This window comes from Leopardus geoffroyi, chromosome D1 (assembly GCF_018350155.1).
Source record: "Leopardus geoffroyi isolate Oge1 chromosome D1, O.geoffroyi_Oge1_pat1.0, whole genome shotgun sequence".
NCBI lineage: Eukaryota > Metazoa > Chordata > Mammalia > Carnivora > Felidae > Leopardus > Leopardus geoffroyi.
Window position 1 is genome coordinate 4,782,175 of NC_059329.1, and position 27,325 is coordinate 4,809,499.

Consider the following 27,325-nt stretch of genomic DNA (forward strand, 5'->3'; position numbering starts at 1 on the left):
GACACCTGTCATTGGGTTTAGGGCCCACCTAGATAATCTAGGATAAAGGACCCTTCTCAAAATCCTTAACTTGGTCATGTCTTTTGACATGTAAGATAATTTCATCCTTTTACCATATAAGGTAATATTTACAGGTTCTTAGGAATAGAATGTGGGCAGATCTTTTATGGAGATACCACTCAACCCACTAGATACTGCAAGGCAGCAGTCACTCTTATACATAATTGTTAATTGTGTCCTGAACTGCAGTAAATCTGTACTTCCCTTGAGAACAGTATTCTGGGCAGCTACTATCAATCAACTGGTACTTGCTTTGGAGGTAAAATCAGTTGTTATTCATAAGATGGTTTGTAAAACCCCTCTCCCTTATAATTGGTTCCCTGGTACTTTTGCAAAATGGCAGGCAACACCAGGTTTTTGCATAGTAGGTATAAAGGGACAAAGTGTTTTGTCTTTCTTGAATATTGGTGGGAGATTAAAATGATTTGAAGATTTTAATCATCATTGAGAACAAAAATTTTTTTTTTTTGCACCTTGCTACAAAGCTTCTTTTCTATGTTTGATTAAAGAATAATACTATCTTTAGTGAATTCCATACTGTTACTCTAATGTTTTTATTTATTTTTGAAGGGGAGAGAGAGACAGAGCATGAGTGGGGGAGGAGCAGAGAGAGAGAGAGAGAGAGAGAGAGAGAGACAGAATCTGAAGCAGGCTCCAGGCTCTAAGCTGTCAGCACAGAGCCTGATGTGAGGCTCAAACTCACGAACCATGAGATCATGACCTGAGCTATAGTCAGAGGCTTAACCGACTGAGCCACCTAGGTGCTCCATCCATACTGTTAGTCTAGATTATCAGTTACGCTAGATTACTATCAGGCTATAGGGATCCTAAAACCCGCCTAAGGTTCTATCCACTCTAATTATAATCTGGATATTCCCAAAAACAAACAAACACAAAAAAACAGAAGAAGAGCTGTTAGAAAAGAGTGATCATAAATTTAAAATGTCTTTACAATTTCTTTTGTGTCCTCATTTCCATAATCTTTCCTTTTTTAGTGTTTTCACTTATGTGGGAGTGATTTTAGTTTCTTGTTTTTAGTTGAAAAAATTTCATACGCAGTCTTTTGATAATAGGTAGATTGTTGCAGGCAGGGTAGGTAGTGTGATAGTTTGATATTCAGACAGATTGAGTGAAGTCTTGACTCTGCCACTCAGTGACTTTGGGCAAATGGAATTTGTTGTACTTACTCTGGTGGGTTGTGGCAAGAGCCAGAAGTGACATAAATAAACCCCCTGAATACAATTTGTTGTATGAATGAGTGAACATTCTCTAGGTACTCTAGAGGTAAAAGAAAGATAAAAATTTCTTTTGACTTCATAGAGCTGAGTGTTTTGAAAATAGAGACACCTACATTCCCATATTCACTGACAGAAAGTTAACATAGGGTAAAGCCTGACTATCTGCCAAATGATTTTTGAACACCAACAAAGCCCACTTCAGCTTGAGTAGCTGTGCCCTATGATTAAACAGTGCCATCACTGGGGAAGAATAATTCTGAGGATAATTACATTATGTTGAGATATTTTTGGAAATAAATTGTACAAAACCCATTCAGTTCAAATGGCTTTATTTCTATAGGAATTTCACTGGTAGCAAAACCATTTGTTCTGTCAGTAGCTGGCTGGCATGGTGATTTTTGCTAAAGTATTACTACTCATTCACATTTGATTGGCTTGGTAAGTGTTCTTACCTATTTAAGGTGATCAGAAAAAGTCCTTAATACATGTGTATACATCTGTGTACCTTAAAAGGACACACAGTGATCTTTGAACATATATGTTTTCCTTGTAAACTCCTATCATTCTATTGTATTTCTTTATCTCTAAGTTTTGCATTGTATTATATTATTTCTGTTGCTGTTTTCATATCCCCTCCCCCACGTGTTATTAGGAAGGACACTTCCAGGAAGAGCAAAACTGCATACCTATTTTAATCAGCCTCTGCAAACTATCTAAAGTCTATCAGAGTGTTTATGATATACTCACTGCTTATGCTGAGCACATTGATGAACTCCTCAAATGGGGAATAAAGCATGGTTGTGCCTTATGGGGTCTTGAGCTATGTTTAGAAAGACCCTGAGCTTTCAGGGGTACCTGGGTGGCTCAGTTGGTTGAGTGTAGGCCTTCAGCTCAGGTCATGATCTTGTGGTGTGTGAATTCCAGCCCTGAGTTGGGCTCTGTGCTGACAGCTCAGAGCCTGGAGCTGCTTCAGGTTCTATGTCTCTCTCTTTCTCTGCACCTCCCCCACTTGCATTCTGTCTCTCTCAAAAATTAAAAAGAAAAGAAAAAAAGGAAAAGAAAGACCTTGGGCTTTGAAGCCCACAGACCTGGATTCAGGCTTTAGCTTTGCCACTTAAGTTGCTTTTCAACCTTGAGAAAACCACTTCACCTCTGAGTTTCTATTTCCTTACTTTGCATTATAATAATATATATTGACACAGTTGGTTTGGAAGGAACTGGTTGCTATTGTGGCCAATTCATGGCAGATGCATGCTCTCTAAATTCCCTTCTTCTCTTTGCTTTTGAATGGAAAATAAAACCTCTTCAAAACACATATTCTTAAAACAAATAAAATGAAACCAAAGCAAACCAACCAAATGTCCCTGTATAGATATTCAGATCTTGTTACTCAAGTCTCAATGACTTTTAGAAAAAAAAAAAGCCAATGTTGCATTTCCTTTCATAATAGAAAAAAAAATACAACAGCACGAGGACCCATAATTTGATCAGGTGCCAGGACTGTTTGGTACCATTCTTCAGTGGGACACCATGCTTTCTGTAATGCATGCTCTGCTTGTAGCTTCCTGTTTCAGTTTGCTTTATGGGAATTGTTTGAATACTTGTTGTATATCCATGGAATATAGTAGCCACAGTGAGTCATTTAGCCATACTTTAGCTATGCACTCATTCATGACATATTGTTCAGAATATTTATGGAAGGAACAGAATTGTTGCAACACATAGACCTCAGGTGAGTAATTCTGAAGGCAAATTGAGTAACATGGTTTTATTCTTCTATCCCCACACTCATTTGCTCTTGCATTCATTGGGGTCTGTTTGTATAAGTGGATTCATTAACTTAATACATATTTATTGCACATCTACAATGTGCTAATCATGGGCTCCAGTGGCAAAGAAGATTAGAAAAATTTATATATGTATATAGATGTATATGTATATATACACATGTACACATAGACACGTATATAGATTCAAGTATATATCTACAGTATATATTGAATAAACAAATAAATGAATTTTATGTGTATATATATAAATTTTAGTTGTCCCACCCATTGTGTGGAGGGATTTGAGGTAGCTTGCAGAAGCCAAGATTAACAAGCAAATGGTGGTGCAGTCCATTGTAGCAGTAGAGCTGGTGTCTGGAGCCAGACAGGTCTGCGTCCGATATCTGACTGTGCCAATTTTAACAAAGAAAGGAAATCCTTATGTGGCCTCAGTTAAACTATGTGGAAGATGTATACATTTGAGCATGTGTGTGTATGTTTGTGTGCCTGTGGCTGGGTTTACATCGGGGGAGTCGAGAAGGAACATTTGGACTCCCAGAGCTAGGATCTGGTGGTATTCTCATTTCCAGCCTCCTGGTTGTCTTCACTGGGGGACAGCCTCTTTACTGGGTTACTTTACTTACCTGGTTTCTTTCACTGAAACTAGAGCCATTGTAAACATGGTCCTTGATTTGCTTGTGTTCTCACTGGCTCCTCCATGCTGAGTCCCAGCCTGACATACAGACAAGTTGGCCCCAGTCTCTACGATGTGCAGTTGGCAAATATTACATTATAAAGTGAAAATCTGAATGTTGAGTTGTGTCTAGCCCAGGTGAAGGGCTGATCAACTTATGTAGATGGGTTGCAGGGCTGTGTTTTACAGGGATTTCTTGAGATCTGTTGTCCACATTCTGATTGAGACCTCAGAGAGCTTCATCATGTACCCTCATGTACTGACATGTTTGCTCTAAAAGGTGCAGAAGTAGATCTTATCCAAAGACTAACCATAATAATATCTGAATCTGAGGACTGTCAGGAAAATTGGGAGGGAAAGTGTTGCTCTCAAGAAAATTGGGACTTAAAAGAATTTAGTATTGTTCATATAAGCAATATGAAAGTAGCTCAGCTCAATTCAGTAAACATTTACTAAGCACCTGCTGTATGTCAGACATCTTAAAAGCACTGGAAAACAAAGACAACTAACACACAAACTCATTTTTTGAAAACCAGTAATACAGGGAAAGAATCCTCATCTTTCCTGTTATAAACTATTCCTGAGGGTGTCCTGATAGTCAGCGAGAGGAGTTTTCTCCTTAGAGGGGGATTCAGGCTAATAAATGCAGCATAAACGATAGGATCAGAAGGTCACATTTTACATGTTTCTATGAACTCAATTGTGTCTCTCCCAGTGAAGAAGCCCTAACTCCCAGAGTGGCTCTATTTGGTGATAGGACCTATAAGGAGGTAATTAAGGTTAAATGAGGTCATAGAGTAGAGCCATAATGTGATAGGGCTGGTGCCCTTTCAAAAAGAGAGAGACCCTAGAGCTCTCTCTGCTATGTGAGAACACAGCGAGAAGGTAGCCTTCTGTAAGCCACTGAGAGAGCTCTAACCAGGAACCAAACTGGCTGAAACTTTGCTCTTCGACTTCCTGCCTCCCAGAACTTTGAGAAAATAAATTTCTGTGGTTGAAACCCCTCAGTCCATGCTATTTTGTTATGGCTGTCCTAGCAGAAAAACACAATTGTCTAATGAAATAAGGATTCTAAGCAGTGACCATCAATTACTGCTAATATCAGAGAGGACCAGAAAATACACGTCTCATGATAGAGGTAGTAGGTATTACTGCCTTTCAAGTCATATTGCCAGAAATTCTAACCTGTATCAACTAAGCTTCTAGACCTAATTTATAGTAAATACAAGGGGTCAAGGGATGTTTTATATGACAATATGGTCATATAGTCAGCCAAGGCCTGGCTGTGGGAAACTCCACAACACAGATAAGCCAGTTTCTTCAACATCTAAAGAGAAGAACAAAAATAGGAAGGAAAAGAAACTGTGGATTAAAAAAGAAGCATATCTACCAACTGCAGTTTATGGGCCTTTTGACAATCCCAATTAAAGTGAACATGCAGGAAAAAATGTTTTGGAGACAAAGAAATGTGAGTACTAACTGGACGTCTCATAAAATTAGTGAATTATATAATTACCAGCAGGGATAATGGCATTGTGATTATAGTTTATAAAGATGATTATCTTTTAAAGATACGTGTTCAACCATTTGTGGAGGGAAATGATACTGGCTGCCAGGAATTGTTCCAAAATAATCCAGAGGAGGGGAAAGTAGGAAACAGATGAAGCAAAATTGGCCTTGAGTTGATGATGGTTTGAGAAGGGTGATGGGTGAGTAGAGCTTCATTGTATTTTTTTCTCTACTTGTTTGCAAATGTTTGAAACTTCCCATAACAAATACCTTAATAGAAAGTTGGAAAACAAGTAAAAGCTCAATCTTGCCCTGAAGGATCTCAAAATGTAATAAAGATGGGCATGCCTGCATGCAGATAATTCTGCTAGCATGAAGGGCAGTGAAGGGGGAGACAATAGAACACCTATATTGTTCATTATTAGAATTTCAGTTGTTTTCCAGCTCGAGGCACTGTGCTCTGCTTGTTGATTTGTGAATTTGCCACCTAGAGGCAAATTCATCAAGGCATGAATTTTCTCTGAAAATGTACTTAGCTATTTTCTATAGGTTTTAGACACACTGAAAGATGTTTTTTATCCCCTGTCATTCCTCTCAATTCTTTGCTAATAAGTGATGTTTACAAAGAGTCCACACAGCAATGGTGGTTTCTCCACGAAATTGTTGATTAAGTATAACATTTGGCATTTGATGGTGCCATAATCATGCCTCATCATGCCAGACAAAAGGTGGCTTGCCACACCTCCTGTCCTTGCACCTTACCAAGCCCCGGTTCTTCACCTGTAAAATGAAAATGCTGATGACGTGAGAATATCTTGAACGTGGTATGATGGATGTTAGCTCCACTGTCTCCACAAGGATTGCTGGTTGAAAATAAACAATACACTCTGGGTCTTTTAGGAAGGAAGAAGCACATTCGAAAACAGCGCTAGGTGGGCATGGAATACACTGAAGGGTCAGAGAAATGGGCTAGAAGCTAAGCTGAGCTTTCAAAATCAATACTCAGAGCCACGTTTCAGCACTGGCATGGTGACCAAACGTGCCCACCATCCCTCCTCCTCCCTGCTCCCTGGATGCCAGGAACCCGTCACTGTGGCAAATGGTAGATAGACCAGGACATCTTCACTGTTGCCTGTCACTTGTGTCGGAAGGTTGATGTCCCCCTCAAAGCCTCTTTCTTTCCTTAGGCTACTCGCTTACAAACTGAAGTCCTATATAGGTGTTTATGTCAGGTGAAACACATCTCATGCCTTCATCCTGCAAGGGTGCCAGGGAGCAAAATGTTCTGGACTCTGCCTTATGGGGAAGAATGGGGTATGGGTCTCTCAGAGAGGGTTAGGGTCCTCAAAGGATGAAGGATTCATTTTACTGCTCTTCCTCCGATGACAGCATCACCTTCTTTTGTCTACATTTACAAGTACTTAGCAATGGGCTGAATGAGACTACACATAGCCCCACTTTGCAGTTGAGTAAATGGAGGTGCAAAGAGATTAAATTTGCCTTCGGTTGGTTAGTGGCAGAGCCAAGATTTGGGCCTCTGTCTGACTCCACACTCCAAATGGGAAATCTCTGTATGATGCTTTCTCTCTGAAGGCTCTTTCCCTAGACTTAATCGTGTTTCCTTTCCTTCAATCTTGCCCTAAGAGCTGCTCAGCATCTTGTCCTATTAACTCCCTACTAGTGCTATTTGTTCAAAGCTACACCCATGCAACGGCCCTCCCACCCTGCAAAAGAGCTTTGGGAAAGTGGGTCAGATAAGCACTTAGACCCATCGGAGGCCCTGGTGAGCAGGATGTGCACAAAACCACTTTGGTGTCGTAGACGTCCCTTCAAGATGCTTTAATGTAGAGCCCTTCCTGTATTTCCCACCCCTTTTTCACCAGCCTGTGTGGTGTTGAGCATAGGCAGGGAACCCAGTGCTGTGAAAAGAACATGAGCCACATCCTTTTGACTTGATTTTAAGTCCTGACTTTGTCACTGACTGGCAGTGTCAGCTTTGAGAGATGATTTAACCCCTCGTTTTTCTCATCTGTAAAATGGACCTTGCTTTAAGAGCTATGGGGCATAGGGTGCAGTAATATTGTGACCCCCCAACCCCACATCATGTACCTTAGCTCATTCTGTAGAAAGCAGAGTCTGAGACACAGCTCGCCTCTAGCACTTTATTGAAACCCAAGGGTGCAAGAGCAGGAGGGAAGTGAGGCAGGAGAGGGGGGAAAGCCAAAAGATACAGATGTGTTATTAAGCTGGCCATGGCTTCTCCAGAGCACACTGGTGGGGGCTCTGCCCCACAGGACATTTCCAGAAACACCTGGAGTCACAGATCCTTAGCAGTTTTCCAGGAAAAGAACAGCAAGCAGTTTACCAGCTGGATTTTTTCCACCTCCTGGTGTTTATTGATCAAAATCTGCCTCCTGAGACATTAACTTGTGCCCTGGGATGTGTGATGTGGCCCCTCTGGGAATCCCCTGGAGAGGGCAGTGTGGAGACTGGATTTCAGAGCTCCTAAGTCTTCTTCCTTGTTGGGCATTCTTGAGACAGTGCCGGGCCCCAGTCCTGCTCAGAAGGGGGATGTGCAGAGACAATGATGGCCTGAGGTCTGCACCCAGTGTCTCTCACTGCTTGCTTTGTGTTCACAGGAAGAATGTGAACCGTTATCCACCTGGTCTGCCAGAGACGTGAGGCACATGGCCAGAGTCCAGGGGACAGGTTGTGCTGAGCACATCAGGGTGGTATAAACTGGGTCAGAGACACCGTCAGGGGTTTAGCTGTCTTTGGGGTCATGGTGGAAAGCAGCACTGATCCCACCAGCGAAGCTGAAAACCCTTTCCCGGACATGCCTGTTGTCAGGTCCTCAGGTAAGGCCGGCTTCTGGATGATGCTCTAGAGGGGGCACCCAGCCTGGATTCTGACTCAGGAGCTAGGATTTGAAGAAGGCATTCGGGTGCAGGAGAAGGAGGCTGAGGAGTCACGTCACCCTCTAGGAGCCATAATGGCAGGTGTCTGCCCAGTGGGGACAGTGCCTTCATGGGAGAAACCAATTCTGTTGTTAAAGTTTGGGTGCCAATCCTAACATTTCTGCAGTCTAGGTCTGCTTCTCCCAGCCTCCTTGGAGACCCTGTGAGCTACTTATCTCATGTGATACATTGCTTTAGGTTAAATTAGCCAGGGTTCTCTTGTCTAAAAGCCTGAGTGAGGGGCGCCTGGGTGGTGCAGTCGGTTAAGCGTCCGACTTCAGCCAGGTCACGATCTCGCGGTCTGTGAGTTCGAGCCCCGCGTCGGGCTCTGGGCTGATGGCTCAGAGCCTGGAGCCTGTTTCCGATTCTGTGTCTCCCTCTCTCTCTGCCCCTCCCCCGTTCATGCTCTGTCTCTCTCTGTCCCAAAAATAAATAAACGTTGAAAAAAAAAATTTAAAAGCCTGAGTGACACAGTGATGACAGGAGAATAGAGATGAGTGGCAGAGTCAGAACCATTTCCCCCATTTGCTCTAGCCCTTGTTGAAGCATCTGTGTCCTGTTGTATGCCTAACATTTCTGGGCATGGATTTGATAGGATGAAATCACAGGGGAAAAAAAAAAGACAATTTCTGGCCTCCAAAGCCTGATGACCTTGGGGAGGGTCCACCAAACTCCAGCAGACAAAATATTTGAAAGAGAGACCACAAGAATGAGAGAACTGAGCTTCTCTTCTCCTTCAGGCTTCCAGACAGGAAAATTCTTTCCCCAGGATGGGGAGAGGAAGGAAATAAGAGAAACCCTTCAAACCACCAGAGACCATGTTCCTGCCATTTCCAGAGAAAGGGCTCTCAAGGCAGATAGGAACTTGAGTTCTAGGGGGGAAATAAAGACTTCTTGTACCTGAGTTTGTGGCCTGAAATTCGTTCCCGTTACATGTGTAACAAGGAAACAAGTCCCACAGCAACTCCCACCTCCCCCAGCAGAGGCCAAACACTAGCACTTAGTGAGCAGCACTGTTTTCCCTTCCCTTCAATCTAGTTAGAGGTGGGGGAGGCATGCTCTCTGCCCCATCTGGTTAACAAAAGGAAATCTAGGTGCCTCGGCCAGTGCTGTGATCTGCAGGGACAGAAGCCTCAGTGCTGCTGGGGAATCTCAGTCACCAAATCTTGCTTAAGTGTATTAAGTCAAAAGTGTGCTCGGGTGAGGGAGAAAACCAAAACCACTCTGATCAACATCCCCTCCTTCTTGCCCTGTGGGCTTTTGCAAGATGATCACAACAGGTGTCTGCTGATGCGCCCGGTTTCATATTTGCACTAATGTGGAGGGAAGGGTTAACGGAGCCTTTCGGGCACAGCCTGTAAACTTGGCCTGGCTTTTCTGAGGAGAAGCCCTATGTGACCCCGAAGTGCATGTGATCCAGGAAGTTAACCGAGGAAAGACTCGGTTTTGTACCTCACTTCTGACTTGACTTAAATTCCAGTATTCACTCAGAGCAGTTTGTCACAATATTGTTTATAATTTTGAAGGCAGAATGCTTCATTTTGGCACACAGCAAGCTGTGAGTGTTGGCTTTTGTGCCCTGATGTGAGCTGTTGCATTACTTAAGGAGCACTTATAATTTATAGGCACACAATGAAGTTGGTTATTCTTCTTTGTTTTTAATTTTTTTAAATATTTACTTATTTTTGAGAAAAACAAAGCATGAGCAGAGGAGGGGCAGAGAGAGAGGGAGACACAGATCTGAAGCAGGCTCCAGGCTGAGCTGTCAGCACAGAGCCTGATTGGGGGCTCGAACACAGGAACGATGATATTATGACCTAAGCCAAAGTCAGATGCTTAACCAACTCAGCTTCCCAGGTGCCCCTCTTCTTTGTTTTTTAAAGATAAATTAACTTTATCCACCTAACATAGATCGTTTGGGTATTGAAGAAAAGAAAAATTCCTCAGTTTACCTAATACAGTGTAACAGAGAGGCTTTATAGCAAAAATAGCAAAAAAAAAAAAATTTTCTCTGTCATTTTAGTTTAAATCTTTTAATCCATGTGAAATTTTTGGCCATTTTTATTTTTCATTTTTATTTCATTTTCCCACTATAACTGGACTTTTTTGTTGTTATTAAAAAAGGAATGTTAGAAGAGAGAATGGTTAATTTTCCTTGGTGTGGCAATGTTACTGCAGTTATGTATGAAGATGTCCTGAGGAAATCCAGGCTGAGTGTTTAAAAGGGATCATGCTGTTTGCAAGTTATTTTCAGATGTTTCAACAAGGAAAATGCATAGCAAGAGAGAAAAAGATTAAGTACATGTGGCAAATGATAATTCTTTTTTATGTGTATTTATTTATTTTGAGAGAGAGAGCTTGAGTGAACAAGGGAGGGGCAGAGGGAGAGGGAGAGAGAGAGTGAATCCCAAGGAGGCTCCACACTGTCACACAGAGCTTGACATGGGGGTCAGTCTCATCAACTGTGAGATCATGACCTGAGCAGAAATCAAGAGTCAGAGGCTCAACTGACTGAGCCACCCAGGCGTCTCAATGATAATTCTTAAATATAGGCCGAAGATATATTACACTTTTTATTACACTGTTCTTTCAAATTTGAAAATATTACTATGTTGAAGACTTTTAAAGACTATTTAATTGCAGTAAGCGAGGTTATGGGATACTGCTCATGATTATCTTGGAATTCAGTATTATAAATTTTCCAGAACTTCTGGCTTTCTGATAGTATTAGGAGATCCCACTTCTCACAAGGGCATGGAGAAATAGTATTAGTTCCTTCACACTGTTCCTGTACTAAGCACTTCTGTAATTATCTCATTTAATCCTCACAAGTCCTTTCTGTATATTAGCCATAACCCCTGTCTACTCCAAATGTAGAGGGTATCAGCCCCATTTTAAAAGTGCACAAAAATCTGTTCTAGGCCAGGAAAATTTGTAGAGCCAATAACTTGGGTTTGCCCCTGTTATATAGCTTGACATTCACTCATCAGAAAAATAATAGTGGTTATCACAAAATATGTTGAGTAAGGATATTTTAGTGCATGTGTTAAGATAGAGGACTACAAAGACCAATATCGCTGCACAATGGAGGCCACAGGCAGTGTGTGAGAGAGCCCAGCATGCATCAGTGAAGGGGTGATTAGATAGGATAGGAGGGGTGGGAATACAAGGTGCATATACATATGTGTATGCATGCATCCATATCTATTAAACATATATATGTGTATATATACTTAGAACATCATCAGCTTCCTATTTCTATAATTTAGACTTTGCTAGCTAAAATGTGGTACCATTCCTGTCAATTCTTGAACAAATATGAGAAAGAACAGAATAAATATAATAGACTCATAAACATGGTTCCAAGACAAATGAACTCAGTATGTTGGAGTGGCCTTATAGATGCTTCCTTGGAAATGGGACTTTCAGAAAAACTTAGCTGAGAAATCATTTATTTGCCTGTCTTTATCAGAAAATCACCAGTGGTTCTGAGAAATATAAATTAGCTGGCTCTGCTTTGGTATTGAAGGAAGTTTTTCTAATATAGTATAACAGAGAGGCTCAATAGTCAGCAAAAATGTTATTTTCTTTGTAATTTTAAATTAAATTAATTTTTGGTGTTGTTGTTACTCTAGTTTAATTTTGCTGCTGTAATTGGACTTCAATTTTTGCAAGACATTGCCAGTCGTAAAAACTTAAATTTTGCAGTGAGTCATTGGAAGCAACAAGACCTCAGGCAGCTCTTGGTTCTATCCCTTTGTTTCTGAACCCATGAATTCTTTCTGTTGAAGACACAGCATGATGGAAAAGTCTTTGACTTGGTAGCTACATTACATGTTGGAGATGGTTCTCATCTTGCAGAATATTGCCCCAAAATGGCACTGCTGCTTTGCATAGGAGGTTGCAACGATGGCTGACAGTTTCTGGGTGGTTTTGTAGGTGATACAACCAGTGAATCTTAGGACTGGACATCCCTTTGCTGTGAAGTGGGTCCTCTGGTCTGCTCTAATGTTATTTGGGATGCATGTCAGTGGGTAAACATTCCATAAGCCTTAGGACTGTGATACTGGTTGATACCCAGAGGGCATAAAAAGACAAACATATACCCAAAATAAATTCATTTTTCTCTTTTGAGAAAGAAGCAATAGCTTTTTCAAGCATGGAATGGTCCACCAAGTGGCCACAAACTGGTTCATTGTTCTCCTTGAGGAATGGTACCATACTGAGGACACCATGTTAGTATGTGTGGTTTTCAGGTTGGATGTTGGGCAGCAGTAATAACTAAACAAGATTGGATAAGCTCTTGGGCCCATGTGTAATACCCGTCTCTGCTGCCATGGCCACTTTATTCCTTGTGTTCATTGGACCATCACTAGTGCTGCCAATGATAGAGGCTGGATTACGTCAACTGGATGAAACATTTGTCTACTTAACCACTTAGCACCTTTTCCATGGTTAGTGCTTTGTGGTAGGCATTAACATGTCATACAGAAGCCATCACATTTCCTGCTTAATCATATTTGTCCCTCCAGAGGCATCTACCCCAGACCCCCTTGTTCCACATCTTTTTGTCTTTTTCCATTTAGGTCCCTGACCAGCAGGCCAAGCTATTTGCCACTGTCCCTGAGTTAGTATATTCCAACCTGAGGCCATTTCTCTTTCCACAGAAAGTAGATGACTAGATATACCCCTAAAAGCTATACCCAGTGGGAGGGTGTTTTTTCTCATCATTGTCTTTCAAATCCATCCCTGAGTCTAGCACTTACCTATCAAGCCTACGTGCTTGTAAACTGGTCTTGGATTTTTTGTTCCTCCTTCAGCTGGTTGTTTGGGATGCCCCATATAGCCATAGGAATAAGCTGGAGAAACAGTGATGGGTGCCATTGGGGTATAGACCAGTGGTGTTGTTCCTGCTTGATCTAAGATTACCCCTTCCAAAGTAAGATGGATTTGCGTGGGCCTGTCCCACTTTTTGACCTTGTTGGTTCAATAGGATTCAATTCGTGATGGCCAATTCTAGCTACACAGTCAGTTGGTTTCCCAAAGTCAGGTGCTCCATCTGTCAGGTTCCAGGAAGCATGATGCCTGGTGGATGCTTTGGGTTCTAGAAGCAGCATGGCATTGAGAGTGTCAGTGGTGGGAGGCCCCCAGGGGAAGTGGGTCATTGCACTTGGAGAACAGAATTATATACATTTTGAGAAACAACTTCTAGTGTGTTCCTGGACTAGGCACCCCCGTACAATGTTGAATAGCTGAGACAGTGATAAGCCTTCTTGATCTTGTTTCTGTTTTGAAAGGGAAAATGTTCAATATTTCACCATTTAAGTATGTTTTCCTGCAGGTTTCAGTAGAGGTAGTTCCTTCAACTTTTCACTTGCTAAGAGTTTTTTAAAAACATTATTAATTAATCTTGGATTTTATCAAATGTTTTTATTGAAATGATATGTTTTTTTCTTTAATCCATTAACATGAAGAATTTAAACTATTTTTGATATTAAATCACAATCATGCATTTCTGGGACAATTCTTATGTGATCACATAGTAATATCTGTATTATATCTTATCGGTTTTGATTTAGCCCTTTGTTTAGGGTTTTTGTATCATTATGCTTAGGTGGTATAAGCCTTATACTGTCCTTGTCAGATTTCTGCCTTTTAGTTCCAAAAGCCCCTCTTCCTTGCTCTATTTTGTGATACTGGAGCTCAGATTCTGCAAACTGCATACATGGCACTGTTGTTCTGCAGTCTCTGTATTCTGGGGTATCATCTTTCTTCTCTATTGGCTGTGGTTTCTGTGTTGCTTCACAAGTATCCTCTCAAACCACTAGACTCAAACTGCTAGCCTCAAAAATGAATTGGAAGAGATCTTACTTCTTCTGTACTCTGGAATTATTTCAGTAAGATTAAAATATTTGTTTTAAGTATTCAGTGTGAAGCCATTTGAATTGGGAACTTTCTTATACAAATATGTTCTTCTACTGACTCAATTTTTTAACAGTTATAAGATATTTTAAGTATTTTTGTTTCTTGAGTTGGTTTTCATGAGTTATATATCTTTTCTAGTAATTTGTTTATTTAACCTAACTTTTCAATTTTTTGTATAAAGTCATCTGTAACACCCTCTTACTATCTTTCCAAAGTTTTCGAGCTTAATGTAATGTTCTGGTTTTCATGGGCTCGAGCTGGTTGTTTTGTCTTATTTACTTAGGAGGTTACTTACCTATAAAGGATTGTTTAATGACACATAAAGAATTTCACAGATGAACTAATTTGCATGATACCTAATGCCTTTGAACTCTGTCCACCATTAGGAATTCAGAGACATACAGACTTGTTTTATGCCCTGTGGATCTTTAAAGGAAGTTGTATTGAAGAGAGAGATAAACAGGACACAGAATGGAGAAGACATATGTCAGAGTTTGGGTCAGTTGGCTGAGCTCAGGGTGTCGAAGGGTCTAGTGTGTCCATGAGTTACTAAGGCTCATAGAAACCATACCAGGAACTTGAACAGGGAAAGCTTACTGTCAAGAATTATTAACTACATAAAAGATGGTTAACTTTAAAAAGGTGGAAAATAACTGTAAGGTGTAATAAAGGTTGCAGGTGCAGAAAGCAGCTACTACCCATGGCACTGCAAGAAAAGTAAACTTAGAGAAAGGACAGCCCTGCCACTCTGAGACTGCTCCATAGAGGGTATGGTGCCTGGTGCTGAAACATGCCACCTGTCCCTCTAGGGAAGAAGAAACTGGTTTGGGTCCTCTTGGTGCCAAGTGTGAAAGCCACCCCTGCTGTCTTGATTTCTGCTGGGGCCAACTCATGATGATCATTCATTGCCACACACAAAATACCCGTTTTCCCTCCTCCAGGCAGGTAGTCTCCCTCTGGTGGCCCCTATTGGCAAAGCCTAACATTGACCCAACTGGCAAAGGAAATGTAATTGGCTGTCTGAGCTCTAGAATCACAAAGTAGAGCAAAAAAGGGTGGGTTTCGGAGCTGAAAGGCAATAACTTGATAACTGATACGGTTCACATGCAGTTTGAATCAGCCTCCTGACTAGCCTGACTACTCAATTTTGCCAGTTTCTAATCCTGGACTGTTTGTGCGATCTGGAAATGACAAGACTATCATGTAAGCAAACAGAACACAAACAAGAAAAATGGTGTCACAAGAGATCTGAAGGTTCTCCTGAAGTAAACCTTTTTAGAACAGGTGGTCACCAGGCACAGTAAAGACACCTCTGCCGGAAAGGGAGAAGACGACTGCACAGTAGGGATTTGCATGAAGTCGGCGGCAGTGCAGACAGCACACTAGCATGGAAAATGATGGAAAAAGAGTGGTTTAGAAGAAGTTGTCAGGGATTTAGGAAGGTAACTGTGGAGCAACCCAGCAGCAGCAGTCAACAGAGCAGAGAGTGCAGAACACCAGGCAGCCTCGCATCTGCTGCGAGACCACGTCCCCCGGTACCTGTCCACACATCCACTACCGCTTTCGTCCCACAGTGCTGCTCTTTCCCTGTAAAATCCGTCTAACCTGTCCTGAGTCTTCTTGCCATACTGGGCGGTAACAAATTCAATTCCAGTTACTTCTTTGTAGTGTATCTTTCCACAAGGTGTTAAATACACTCAGCCTTATGTTCTATCACAAAAATGGTGTCCATTGAGTTCAACTATCTTTTGGTTTCTCCTTTTGTTACCTGATGTTGCTCTCAGACCCTGTTTCTTAAGCTCTGGTGAAAGAGTCTGCTCTGCAGATGCTCAGATATCCTGGTCCGAGGAGCATTCCTTTGGCTGCAGACTCTCCTGTAAGTTAATATCTGTGCTCCTAATCTATTGGCATGGGGTCCAACCTCTGTACTGTCTTATCATCACACATCACTTAGGATGTAGGAGCTAAATGCAGGATGGCTTCCATGTGTCACCATTTCCTGAATTCTGGTAGTAAGAGAATAGATCCTAGTAAATTTCACCCTCCTTCTCAGATTAGCTCATACTTCAGCTTCGACTTCGCTCCACCTTCAAAATATTGGGGGATGACTGTCCATTGCATGGCCAGTAGATTCTGCTTGGGGTCCTATGTGTCAGCCATGGGAATACGCCACTCAGATCTCCCTTCAAGAAAGAGCCTGATGCAAGGTTAGGGTATAGTCTTCGGCTGTCACACCATCAGAATCCAATCAGTCCTATGTTCACACCAGAGTGCCATGTTCCTCAGGCTGCTCCTAGCCAATGACTCAGCATGGCAGGGGTACTAGATCTGGGCCCTTCCTGCCCAATGCTGGACTTCTCTAATGGGCATTATTTGCTTTAAGATGCCCCATTGGCCTAGGTAAGACATTCTATGATCTCCAGTGTGGTCAGAGGCTGTTCTTATCCAGTCCTCCATCATCCCTTTCTTCACCTATGTCAGACTGGCAACACATTCTGAAGCTCTCCAATTTATGTCTAAGCCCTCTCTCCTTTATCCTTTATAAGATAAACTTGGACTTGTAAATTTATCTTGGTGTCTGCATTTTGGAGGATCTGAACCACCATAATCTGTAGTATAAAATTTACAATCCTCTTACCTCACCTCAAAGATGCAAGCTGTTCACACCCCACATCGTAAAGCTTGGCTACAATCTTTTATTGGGGGGAGAAATGACACCACAGCAGTGAAAACAGAGACCAAATTGATATCTCACTAAATCATACTGCCAAATGGGCAAATTTAGTAGGTACTAAAAAACCACCAATATATGTAAAGACATATAAACCAAGGTAATTTACATTTTTATGTGGAAATGGGTGAAAGAAATAAGAAAGGCAATGGGAGTAAGAAAATATTACAGTGAGTCAGTGAATGTGTGGTCTTGGAGTATCTCTTTCTCTAACAAAACCTAATTTTAAACTGAAGAGTTGGAACAAATAATGATCAAAATGAATGTCAATATCTGAGCCCTGCTTTAACTTCAAAATGATGTCATTCTGACAATAGCAAAAGAAGTGCCAACATTTGAAAATTATGAAAATTATTCTTGGAGCAGGAAACAATGAAACAAAGTAAAAAGTCATATAAAGTAGAGACAAAAGGAAAAATGAATGGAACTGAAGGTAAAAAGTGGAGAATGACCCAGTAAGAGTGACTGGTATTTACTTCAAAAGGTGCAAAGCAGTTCAGAAATGGGGAAAACATTAAAAGGGTATATATAGGACCATATTTATCATAGGCAATAGACAAGAGTTATCAATCAGATTCTTTTGCCAACTTATCTATGTAACAGTGATGTATGGCTCCCACCAAATAGATGCACCATTTCACTGATGGTGACACTATTCATTGTGCTACAGGATAACAGAGCAGATGTGGAGGAAGCCCACTTTTCAGTACCAAGAGTGGAGCTGAGTGTAATTTTCTATTTAGTTGTCATTTGTATTCAACTTTTAACACAATCAACAGATAAAAAATAAACAAAAGCCAGGTGGGCAGTAAACTTTAAATTCAGACAGCTACATTGGAAATACTATGGGAAAGAGAAGGAAAGATTTTTGAAGGCCAAAAGGGAGACCTTACAAAAGGATGCAGAGAAGGTGCAGTGTACAGGGGTCAGTCTAAGTGCTGATAATATGAAAACTGGAATGGTATTCACAAGGCAAAAATAGAGAATGTGGTCAATGAGAATAGTTAGGACTGCAGGAACTGATCCAAGATAAAGTGAGTGTGTGGTGGCCTGTGTCTTACCTACATGTTCTTACTAAAGGTCAAGATCAAAATCTAGAGCAGGAGAGAAAGTCAGCAACACACACTCTTTAAATCAGTCAAAACAAAATTAGTTGACTAGGATTATGTTCAAAGAACAGGTAGCATTAAGTCAAGAGCCTTATGATCCTTAGAGTTAAGAGAATCAGGCTGAGCAAAATCCCATTATGACTTTATGGAAGAAGGGAAACATGAAAGTCTGCTAATGGATAAAGAAAGGAAAATATACAGCTTGAAAAAATTAAATAGAATATACGATGGTAAACTTAGTTAAGTGAGAACAGAAGCAATTTGAATGTTTATAAGAAATTGATGTTCAATATTTGTGGAAGTTTAGCTGACATCAAATCCTTAAGAAATACTAAAAATGTTATGGGAAAAAAAAACCTCCCTAACAAATTCATTTAATCCAATACACTTTTATTAAGGTTCTACTCTGTAGAGCTGACTCAGTTTTGAGTCCCGACAACAATGAATGAGTCCGCCTTCCTGTCCAAGATGGGCTTATCATATGTGAACACTTGAGGACAGGGAAATGGTTAATGCTCTGTAATGAGGTACATCACCTTTGTATTGTTGCTGCAACCAATTACCACAAATTTAATAGCTTAAGACAACACACATTGATTATCTTCTAGTTTCAAAGTCTAAATGGTCCCAATAGGCTACAATCAAGATATTGGCAGGGCTGAGTTTCCCTGGAAGTCGTAGGGGAGAATATATTTACTTCCCTTTTCCGGCATTTATAGCTCACATTCCCTGGCCTCTTTCCATCTTGTTCTTTTTTTTTTTTTTTTTCGTTCTGAAACTTGTTTGTTTTATTTTATTTTTTTCAATATATGAAATTAATTGTCAAAATGGTTTCCATACAACACCTAGTGCTCATCCCAAAAGGTGCCCTCAACAATACCCATCACCCACCCTCCCCTCCCTCCCACCCCACATCAACCCTCAGTTTGGTGTTTTTAAGAGTCTCTTATGCTTTGGCTCTCTTCCACTCTAACCTCTTTTTTTTTTCCTTCCCCTCCCCCATGGGATTCTGTTAAGTTTCTCAGGATCCACATAAGAATGAAACCATATGATATCTGTCTTTCTCTGTATGGCTTATTTCACTTAGCATCACACTCTCCAGTTCTATCCACATTGCTACAAAGGGCCATATTTCATAAACCACAATTTCTTTATCCATTCATCAGTTGATGGACATTTAGGCTCTTTCCATAATTTGGCTATTGTTGAGAGTGCTGCTATAAACATTGGGGCCCCTATGCATCAGTACTCCTGTATCCCTTGGGTAAATTCCTAGCAGTGCTATTGCTGGGTCATAGGGTAGGTCTATTTTTAATTTTCTGAGGAACCTCCACACTGTTTTCCAGAGCGGCTGCACCAATTTGCATTCCCACCAACAGTGCAAGAGGGTTCCCGTTTCTCCACATCCTCTCCAGCATCTATAGTCTCCTGATTTGTTCATTTTGGCCACTCTGACTGGCGTGAGGTGATACCTGAGTGTGGTTTTGATTTGTATTTCCCTGATGAGGAGCGACGTTGAGCATCTTTCCATGTGCCAGTTGGCCATCTGGATGTCTTCTTTAGAGAAGTGTCTATTCATGTTTTCTGCCCATTTCTTCACTGGATTATTTGTTTTTCGGGTGTGGAGTTTGGTGAGCTCTTTATAGATTTTAGATACTAGACCTTTGTCCGATATGTCATTTGCAAATATCTTTTCCCATTCCGTTGGTTGCCTTTTAGTTTTGTTGGTTGTTTCCTTTGCTGTGCAGAAGCTTTTTATCTTCATAAGGTCCCAGTAATTCATTTTTGCTTTTAATTCCCTTGCCTTTGGGGATGTGTCGAGTAAGAGATTGCTACGGCTGAGGTCAGAGAGGTCTTTTCCTGCTTTCTCCTCTAGGGTTTTGATGGTTTCCTGTCTCACATTCAGGTCCTTTATCCATTTTGAGTTCATTTTTGTGAATGGTGTGAGAAAGTGGTCTAGTTTCAACCTTCTGCATGTTGCTGTCCAGTTCTCCCAGCACCATTTGTTAAAGAGAGTGTCTTTTTTTCCATTGGATGTTCTTTCCTGCTTTGTCAAAGATGAGTTGGCCATACGTTTGTGGGTCTAGTTCTGGGGTTTCTATTCTATTCCATTGGTCTCTGTGTCTGTTTTTGTGTCAATACCATGCTGTCTTGATGATGACAGCTTTGTAGTAGAGGCTAAAGTCTGGGATAGTGATGCCTCCTGCTTTGGTCTTCTTCAAAATTACTTTGGCTATTCGGGGCCTATTGTGGTTCCATATGAATTTTAGGATTGCATGTTCTGGCTTCGAGATGAATGCTGGTGCAATTTTGATTGGGATTGCATTGAATGTGTAGATAGCTTTGGGTAGTATTGACATTTTGACAGTATTTATTCTTCCAATCCATGAGCAGGGAATGTCTTTCCATTTCTTTAAATCTTCTTCAATTACCTTCATAAGCTTTCTATAGTGTTTAGCATACAGATCTTTTACATTTTTGGTTAGATGATTCCTAGGTATTTTATGCTTCCTGGTGCAATTGTGAATGGAATCAGTTTCTTTATTTGTCTTTCTGTTGCTTCATTGTTAGTGTATAAGAATGCAACTGATTTCTGTACATTGGTTTTGTATCCTGCAACTTTGCTAAATTCAGGTATCAGTTCTAGAAGACTTTTGGTGGAGTCTATCAGATTTTCCATGCATAGTATCATGTCATCTGCAAAAAGTGAAAGCTTAACTTCATCTTTGCCAATTTTGATGCCTTTGATTTCCTTTTGTTGTCTGATTGCTGATGCTAGAACTTCCAGCACTAAGTTAAACAACAGCGGTGAGAGTGGGCATCCCTGTCGTGTTCCTTCCTGATCTCAGGGAAAAAGCTCTCAGTTTTTCCCCGTTGAGGATGATGTTAGCTGTGGGCTTTTCATAAATGGCTTTTATGATCTTTAAGTATGTTCCTTCTATCCCGACTTTCTCAAGGGTTTTTATTAAGAAAGGGTGCTGGATTTTGTCAAAGGCCTTTTCTGCATCGATTGACAGGATCATATGGTTCTTTTCTTTTATTAATGTGATGTATCACGTTGATTAATTTGCGAATGTTGAACCAGCCCTGCATCACAGGAATGAATCCCACTTGATCATGGTGAATAATTCTTTTTATATGCTGTTGAATTCGATTTGCTAGTATCTTATTGAGAATTTTTGCATCCATATTCATCAGGGATATTGGCCTGTAGTTCCCTTTTTTTACTGGGTGTCTGTCTGGTTTGGGAATCAAAGTAATGCTGGCTTCATAGAATGAGTCTGGGAGTTTTCCTTCCTTTTCTATTTCTTGGAATAGCTTGAGAAGGATAGATATTACGTCTGCTTTAAATGTCTGGTAGAACTCGCGTGGGAAGCCATCTGGTCCTGGACTCTTATTTGTTGCGAGATTTTTGATAACCGATTCCATTTCTTCACTGGTGATGGGTCTATTCAAGCTTTCTATTTCCTCCTGTTTGAGTTTTGGAAGAGTGTGGGTGTCTAGGAATTTGTCCATTTCTTCCAGGGTGTCCAGTTTGTTGGCATATAATTTTTCATAGTATTCCCTGATAATTGTTTGTATCGCTGAGGGATTGGTTGTAATAATTCCATTTTCATTCATGATTTTATCTATTTGGGTCATCTCCCTTTTCTTTTTGAGAAGCCTGGCTAGAGGTTTGTCAATTTTGTTTATTTTTTCAAAAAACCAACTCTTGGTTTCATTGATCTGCTCTACATTTTTTTTAGATTCTATATTGTTTATTTCTGCTCTGATCTTTATTATTGCTCTACTTCTGCTGGGTTTAGGCTGCCTTTGCTGTTCTGCTTCTAGTTCCTTTAGGTGTGCTGTTAGATTCTGTATTTGGGATTTTTCTTATTTCTTGAGATAGGCCTGGATTGCAATGTATTTTCCTCTCAGGACTGCTTTCGCTGCATCCCAAAGCATTTGCATTGTTGTATTTTCATTTTCATTTGTTTCCATATATTTTTTAATTTCTTCTCTAATTTCCTGGTTGACCCACTCATTCTTTAGTAGGGTGTTCTTTAATCTCCATGCTTTTGGAGGTTTTCCAGACTTTTTCCTGTGGTTGATTTCAAGCTTCATAGCATTGTGGTCTGAAAGTATGCATGGTATGATTTCAATTCTTGTATATTTATGAAGGGCTGTTTTGTGACCCAGTATATGATCTATCTTGGAGAATGTTCCATGTGCACTCGAGAAGAAAGTATATTCTGTTGCTTTTGGATGCAGAGTTCTAAGTATATCTGTCAAGTCCATCTGATCCAATGTGTCATTCAGGGCCCTTGTTTCTTTATTGACCGTGTGTCTAGATGATCTATCCATTTCTGTAAGTGGAGTGTTAAAGTCCCTTGCAATTACCACATTCTTATCAATAAGGTTGCTTATATCTATGAGTAATTGTTTTATATATTTGGGGGCTCCCATATTCGGCACATAGACATTTATAACTGTTAGCTCTTCCTGATGGATAGACCCTGTAATTATTATATAATGCCCTTCTTCATCTCTTGTTACAGCCTTTAGTTTAAAGTCTAGTTTGTCTGATATAAGTATGGCTACTCCAGCTTTCTTTTGGCCTCCAATAGCATGATAAATAGTTCTCTATCCCCTCACTCTCAATCTAAAGGTGTCCTCAGGTCTAAAATGAGTCTCTTGTAGACAGCAAATAGATGGGTCTTGTTTTTTTATCCATTCTGATACCCTATGTCTTTTGGTTGGCGCATTTAATCCATTTACATTCAGTGTTATTATAGAAAGATACGGGTTTAGAGTCATTGTGATGTCTGTATGTTTTATGCTTGTAGCAATGTCTCTGGTAATTTGTCTCACAGGATTCCCCTTGGGATCTCTTGTAGGGCTGGTTTAGTGGTGATGAATTCCTTCAGTTTTTGTTTGTTTGGGAAGACCTTTATCTCCTCTTCTATTCTAAATGACAGACTTGCTGGATAAAGGATTCTCGGCTGCATATTTTTTCTGTTCATCACATTGAAGATCTCCTGCCATGCCTTTCTGGCCTGCCAAGTTTCAAAAGAGAGATCAGTCACGAGTCTTATAGGTCTCCCTTTATATGTTAGGGCACGTTTATTCCTAGCTGCTTTCAGAATGTTCTCTTTATCCTTGTATTTTGCCTGTTTCACTACGATATGTTGTGCAGAAGATCGATTCAAGTTACGTCTGAAGGGAGTTCTCTGTGCCTCTTGGATTTCAATGCCTTTTTCCTTCCCCAGTTCAGGGAAGTTCTCAGCTATTATTTCTTCAAGTACACCTTCAGCACCTTTCCCTCTCTTTTCCTCCTCTGGGATACCAATTATGCGTATATTATTTCTCTTTAGTGCATCACTTAGTTCTCTAATTTTTCTCTCATATTCCTGGATTTTTTTATCTCTCTTTTTCTCAGTTTCCTCTTTTTCCATAATTTTATCTTCTAGTTCACCTATTCTCTCCTCTGCCTCTTTAATCTGAGCCGTGGTCGTTTCCATTTTATTTTGCATCTCGTTAAAGCAGTTTTCAGCTCCTCCTGACTGTTCCTTAGTCCCTTGATCTCTGTAGCAAGAGATTCTCTGCTGTCCTCTATACTGTTTTCAAGCCTAGCAATTAATTTTATGACTATTATTCTAAATTCACTTTCTGTTATATCATTTAAATCCTTTTTGATCAGTTCATTAGCTGTTGTTATTTCCTGGAGATTCTTTTGAGGGGAATTCTTCCATTTGGTCTTTTGGATAGTCCCTGGAGTGGTGCAGACCTGCAGGGTACTTCCCTGTGCTGTGGTGTATAAATGGAGTTGGTGGGCGGGGCCGCAGTCCGACCTGATGTCTGCCCCCAGCCCAACGCTGGGGCCGCAGTCAGACTGGTGTGTGCCTTCTCTTCCCCTCTCCTAGGGGCGGGATTCACTGTGGGGTGGCGTGGCCCATCTGGGCTACTTGCACACTGCCAGGCTTGTGGTTCTGGGGATCTGGTGTATTAGCTGGTGTGGGTAGGCAAGGTGCATGGGGGCAGGAGGGGCAGGCTTAGCTCGCTTCTCCTTAGGTGATCCACTTCAGGAGGGGCCCTATGGCGCAGGAGGGAGTCAGACCTGCTGCCGGAGGTGTGGCTCTGCAGAAGCACAGTGTTGGGTGTTTGCTCGGAGTGAGCAAGTTCCCTGGCAGGAACCGGTTCCCTTTGGGATTTTGGCTGGGGGGTGGGCAAAGGAGATGGCGCTGGCTAGGGCCTTTGTTCCCTGCCAAACTGAACTCTGTTGTTCCAGGGCTCAGCAACTCTCCCTCCCTTTGTCCTCCAGCCTTCCCACTTTCCAAGCAGAGCTGTTAACTTATGACCTCCCAGATGCTAAGTCACGCTTGCTGTCTGAACACACTCCATCCGGCCCCTCTGCTTTTGCAAGCCAGACTCGGGGCTATGCTTGGCTGGCGGGCTGCCCCTCTACCCTGGCTCCCTCCCCCCAGTCTGTGGAGCACACACCGCCTTGCCACCCTTCCTACCCTCTTCTGTGGGCCTCTCGTCTGTGCGTGGCTCCGGAGACTCCATTCTGCTAACCCTCTGGCGGTTTTCTGGGCTATTTAGGCAGGTGTAGGTGGAATCTAAGTGATCAGCAGGACGCGCAGTGAGCCCAGCGTCTTCCTATGCTGCCATCTTCCTCCCAAAAGCCCTCTTTCCATCTTCAAAGCAACAACAGCTATAGTGTTTCTCAGGCCATGTCCCTCTGACACTGACTCTCTTGACTTTCTTTCACTTACAAGGACCAATGGGCCTGTGCAGACAATCTAGTTTTAATGTCAGCTAATTAGCAACCCAAAGTCTCCCTTGCAATCCAAAAAACATATGTATGGGATCTGGAAATTAGTACATAGACGTCTTTGGAGACCATTACTCTACTTAACACATAAGAATTCTCAGGATACAATGAAGTGGGGAGGTATTGATTTATTCAATAAATACTTGTTGAGCACAGAGTATGCGTGGCATGTTTTTGGCACATCAACAATGTGTTTTTTCATTCTTCATGTAAACAATGAGAGCTTATTGGAATGTTTTAGATGAGGAAGGGATGTGATCAGCTTTGTGTTTCAGAAATAAATTTTGATTTCAATGCAGAAGACATTGGCAAGGATAGACTGGAGATAACACAAGTCAGGAAACTATTGCAATGACATAAATGAGGGAGGTAATGTGGGAGCAATATAAAGAATAAAAAGAAGGTAAAATTGAGTTCAGTTTTGTAAATGCAAGCATGTGTCAAATTTGATATACTTGTGTGATATCTAATCAACGGTGTCCACTAGTTGCCTTGATCTTCAAGTTTGGACTAGAGATATAATTTTACTTTAGATTAGTTGCTAACAGATAAGAAAAATGGAGAATATCACTATAACTCCTCTGTGTGGTCCATCTAGCTTTCCTAAAGGCAGAGTAGGGAGACCCTCCATACTGTAGTTGCAAATGCAAATTCAAATTTTTATGTTTCCCTGTATGTGTCTCCCCTGGACTTGAAGTTTTTGTAAGTCAGTGCTTGCATCTTCTTTATGTTGGCATTTTCAGCACATAGTATACTATAGATTCAGAGTAGTTCTCTGGACATTTGATGGAGAGATAATGAATCCAATACAAGATGGGGCTATTCCCCTTTGGTCTGTTGCAGAATATGAGTCTGGAGTTCCCTCTGGTTCAGTAAGACAGCGGAATTGAATATGACAGAAGTTAATGTCTGGGAGGAGACAAGAGCCCTGAACAGATGTTTCATCTCCTTATTTATTGATCTCACTAGATATTACCCACGTGGTGAATGTGAAGAAAACAAGGTCTTACACATGTGAACGTGGAGAAAGCAATCAGACAGTAATCATTAGCTAGTGTGTGTAAGAAGCAAAGGGTCTGGGGGGCAAGTGGAGTTTGAGATCAAAGTACAATAGTATATTGGCATCAGATGGAAAGTAATTTCCTGCAGGTGATATAATGAGTTACTCGTGATCCCATTACAACATTTTGCTAGCTAACCTCAGGTGCTTTTGCCCCGTGGTGGCAGCTTTCCACCCTAAGCTTTTTTTCTAACCCATTTATGTAAGTAGAACCCATTTCCTACATTTGCCTACAATTTAAAGGAGGGATTGAACAGGGAAAAAGCCAATTAAGGATAGGGTCACAAGAAAATGAATTTTAAAATATCCTGAGTGAGGAGATACTACACAGAAGTAGAGATTGAGTGGTTTCATTATTAGGTTCCTTTGGAGCTTGTAAAAAGAAAACACTTCTAATTTGTTTCATGAAAATGTTCTGAATATCTGGATGTGGTAGGCATTATGTCAAAACTCAAATTCTGCATCCTAATGTTTATCAGGAAATTAGACAATATTGGAGGATTATAAATCAGTATAGAATTTGGACTTCTATAAGAAATCCACCTTTGGAACACAGGAAGATTCTGTAAGCAGTTTAAGTGGATTAAACAGCTGTTTGTAGAATAAAATGAATATAATCATTGATCTTTATTCATCTGGCATGTAGTTATTTCCTCAAATATATTAAAATAATGTCATGACTGGCTGATAGCACATCAGATTTTTTGAATCTATATTTTCTAAAACAGCACTAAAGACATTGTTCTTAAAAGACAAAATTACACAATCTCTGTGTACCCTGTGGACTGGCCCATTAATTTTGCAGTGGCAGAATTTCTCTGTGAAAAATAAAACTACTCCTGGTGGCATGTTTTCCTTGACCTGTGTGCAAAGGCATAAGAGAGTTTTTGGTCTTTATGAATATCAGCAAGCTATGGATGAGGCCTGTTTCAGAGGTTTTCCAAAGTAGAAGGCTATCTTTTTTTTAATTTTTTTAATCTTTATTCATTTTTGAGAGACAGAGACAGAGCATGAGTGGGGGAGGAGGAGAGAGAGAGGGAGACAGAGAATCTGAAGCAGCCTAGAGACTCTTAAATACTGACAATAAACTGAGGGTTGATGAGGGGGGGGGAAGTGGGTGATGGGCATTGAGGAGAGCACCTGTTGGGATGAGCACTGGGTGTTGTATGGAGACCAATTTGACAATAAATTTCATATAAAAATACGCCCCCCCAAAACTCAAATTCCTTTTACAATAAATAATTAATTAAGTAAGTAAATAAATAATTCTTTGTCCATTGGAAGTTGTGATGAATCCTTATCCTTTGGAGCTCTCCTGTTATATATAACTTTGTTTGTCTTCTGAGTCTTCTTGAGAATAGTCTCCATGGTGTTTCAATTTCTGTGGAAGATGCTGGAAACCATATTCTAAGGGGAGGATCATGTGGAAAAGGGGTTAAAATGACTGTTTCTGGCTCTT